The sequence below is a fragment of the Silurus aristotelis genome (genome assembly GCF_946808225.1).
Source record: "Silurus aristotelis genome assembly, chromosome: 3".
Lineage (NCBI taxonomy): Eukaryota > Metazoa > Chordata > Actinopteri > Siluriformes > Siluridae > Silurus > Silurus aristotelis.
Genome location: NC_139576.1, coordinates 35,256,764 through 35,260,894, shown reverse-complemented (window position 1 = coordinate 35,260,894; position 4,131 = coordinate 35,256,764).

The following is a 4,131-nucleotide window of genomic DNA, read 5'->3' as shown; positions in this document are numbered from 1 at the left end:
AGCAATCCAGAACCAGTTACAATGATCTGATTTATACATCTGAAGTAGTTGAAGGTTAAGAACCTTGCTCAGAGGCTTAGCACTGACAGTGCCAGTGGTGCTGGTATTTGAACCCACAACCTTCCAAGTCTAAATCCAATGATGTAGCCACTAAACCATCCCTTTCCTTGGTCTAACTTCACCTTAGTTCACCAATTGCAGCTGCTTTGAGTAATCTGTGATGTCGAGAAATGCTTCTCAGTACAACACTAAGCATCCAGAATCACAGACACTCCAATATCTTAGTCAGTCATATGACAAAAAGTAACTCTATTGTAAATTATACCCGAACACAGTTTTTTATGTTTAGGGTTCTGTTAAAATATTAATTTAATTTATTTATTTTTTGCGGCTCTAGGTGTCCGAGTAACTGAGACGGTTAGCTTTCCACACCGATGACGGTCTGTCAAACCCATCCAAACTCTGACATGTTGAACTCCCTGAGGGAAGAAAAGCTTGTGAGAATGAATTGTTCTCCGAATACAATGAAATCGAGAAAAGGAATCTAACCACGACAGCCAGAGAGAGATAGAGAGAATATTAGTTTCTTGCGTATTGCCCTATATTAGCAGCACAATATGTCTATATATATATATATACACACACACAAAATTACAGTACATAATTGAGCAAAAAATGCAATACACACTACTGTATGTACATACTATACAGTAGATATGTGGCATGGATTAGAAGCATACGCTGCTAATATTTGTACAATTTAGTCGTATTGCTATCGTCATCATAAGATCCCAAAAGTAGAACCATCCTAACACAGAGACCATCTGTAACTGCAGCTCTTGTGGAATGTTTCTGGTCTGCAGTGGTCAGTATTTATAAAAAGTAGACAGTGTCACGGACGTCCAACAGACGAACTCCTGTAGCTCAAATTGCTGGCGAAGTTTATGCTGTTGATGCTCCATAGGTCAGGCCTGTTTTGGCAACCAAAGGCGGACCAACACAATATTGGGCAGGTGGTCATAATGTTATTGCTTGAATTTTCTCTCTTCTTGCATTCTGCTCCTTCAATAATGCACACCTATACAGATACCTTTCTCCATGTCTCTGTCGTCACCAAAAAGCTTCAAAGCTTCAGAGACATCCCCATCGCCAGTCATCAATGCTTTGCCGTAAGCACAGTCCCCGAAGCTCGCTTTATTGCGAAGCAGCAATGTTTCGTTCAACCAGTCAACCTCTCAAGAATGATGAAAAAGATCTTTCTTGTTCGCAGAGATAGAAACAAAAAGCCCCTGCCTCATGCGAGACTCCAAGAGCTACCTTTCATCCCTAATTGGCTCCTATATTCCAGGCTGTGTGATCTCGCCGTTCTTTGTGATCAGTAAGGAAAGTGTCTCTGTAGCTTCACAGGGGTCTGCCGAGGTAATCCCTCTGTTTGAGAGCAGCCACTGCGATTTGATATCAGCCTCTCGCCTGGAGAGCCTCGAGCGGTCCAGCAGTTCGACATTTTAACGAAGAACTCGGAGAACTAACACAGTCTCGAAAGTTGCAAATGGGTTCGAAAATCAGTAAAGCATTCCGGGTGAGGCGAACGAGCGAGGTTAATGGCGGGAGATTTTCTCGTGATTGAAGACAAATAGAATCGTTTCTGCAAACATCCTCCTAACACAGTGCTTTAAGAGTAAACAGGAAATCCAGGAATCTCTAGACCCTTCAAGACATGGCTTTAGGTCCAATCGAAGGATCATTGTTTAAAAAATCGGTCACCTGACCACAAGTTTTGTATGTCTTTTGAACATCCAAATTCACATTTAGTCTGTATTTATAATGTGTTATAGTATGTATAATATGTATAATAATATAAGGTCTATGTGTCTGTCTGTCCGTCTGGACAAATCTTCTGGGAAGATGTTCCACTACATTTTGTAGTGTGCTGTTTATGGAGATTTGTGCTCATTCATCTCTTCATGTTAGTAAAATCAGGTGCTGATGTGGGTGAAGTTAGAAGGCTGGGGTGCAGTCAGCGTTCCAATTTATCCCAAAGCTGTTCAGTAGAGTTAAGATCTTTATTGCAGTAGATCCTTCACTCCAACGCATGTAAAGCATATCTTCATGCTAGTTCAAGTGAAGGAAAAAAATCTCATGCTACCGCATTCTATACAATCGTGCGCCTCCAGATTTGTGCTAATAGTTTGAGGAAGAACCACATACTGCTGGGAAAGTCAGGTGTCTCGGGTATTTTTGTCCATAGACTGTATATAGAGCACAACAGAAGTAGCGTTACGAGTCTGGCAGCTCAAACCGTGAACAAAAGCTGCCTACTTTGTCTCACATGGCAAAAGACATCGTTTTTGTCTCTATAGCTTGTCAGCAAACACGACACTAGCATTCTAAAACTCTATACCTTCCTCAGTAAAGAGCTTTCAGTTCATAATCTCGTCTCATCTAATCGTTTCAGGCAGAAAAGACACTAGTGTCTTTTTTCCGCCGTGCCCTTTAGAAACATACATTTGCAGTCTATTGAAAAGCGTTCTAATCGAGAAAAGGGTTTAAAAGCAATCCTTTTTTGCTAAGAAGGAATTATTAATTACACTCCGAAGAAAAGACCTGCGTCTGCGTCTAGGTTGCTCAGCAATACGTTCAGCAGGTGTGCCCTTTTTTCTAATCAGGACGGCGACACTGGCCGTGGAGTCGCCGGAATATTCCGTCGCAAGGTTATCGAGTCTCTGGTGATTTTGTCAACAGTCTGGGAATGAATATAAAGCACCTGTAGATGTTGAGTCAACACCTTTTCTCATACATGGCTATCCTGGGTTTTGTTTGATAACCAAAATGGCCAAGGGGGGGGGGGGGGGGGGGGGAGTTGGGGGAGAAGCTCGCAAGTGGGCAAACACAATTTCGAATAGAATCTGAAAATGCAATTTTGCACAGGTGCAGACGATTGCGTGCGTGCATGTGTGTGTGTGTGTGTGTGTGTGTGTGTGTGTGTGTGTGTGTGTGTTCGATGGCTGATTTGTTTTGTCGAAGGTATTCCTTGGTAGGGTCTGGTACCGAGAAGAATTCTGAACACTCCTGCTACTCGATAAAAACCGATGACTCAGTAGATGCACGTCTCGACTGCAATGTCTGGAATTCTGGAATGTTTCCTAACAATGATTCTCTGTACAGCACTAGAGATCCAGGGGCAGAGATTCTTTCTATAATAGTCCAGAATTGTAACACCTAAATCCACCTTTTAATACCGTCATTGTGACTCCATCAGTATTCTGGAGAAACGCAGTAGAACAGAGCGCTGCATCACAGACAGGAATATCATACAGTGAGAATGAACATCTCACTAAACCAAGAAACCTAATGAACACAATTCAACACGTCTCCTTTCACCGGAGTCGCAACTGCACCTCCAGCATACAGCATCTCCAGCAGAAGCATCGATATTCACCTCGTGAAATGACCCCGTGCATTTTTTAGTGTGTTGTGCATTTTTTTAGCAAATTCTACCAGAAAGAAATTGTTTTGTGTTCAAATTTTGACTGGAGAGATTTCGAAAGTATGGCATATGTTTAGACAGTGGACGTGATGTCTGATGTCATTAGAAGAACAGATCTCATTCGTTCAGAATTCCAGAATTCGATCTGAATATAAAAAATGCTTTCACAAAAAAATGAAATTTTCACAAAAATAAAATTTGTTATTGAAATACCATTTTCATTCTTTCTTTCTTTCTTTCTTTCTTTCTTTCTTTCTTTCTTTCTTTCTTTCTTTCTTTCTTTCTAATGTAAATATTTTCTTTCAATATTTTTTTTCTTTTTTTTTTCCATTCAATATTTAGGTTTTTTTTTTCATTTTTTCTTCCTTTTTTATATTTTTTTTTCTTTCTTTCGATATATATATTTTTTCTTTTTTTTAGTATTTAGTTTTTATTTTTTTCTTTCTTTCAATATTTTGTTTTACTTTCTTTTTTTCCCCTTTTTTGTGATATTTGATTTTTCTTTCTGTCTTTCTTTCAACGTTTAGTTTTTTTCTTTCTTTTTTCCTTTTGATATTTTATTTTTCTTTCTTTCTTCTGATATTTTTTTCTTTCTTTTTTATATTTTGTCTTTCTTTCGATATCTTTTTCTTTCTTTCTTTAGA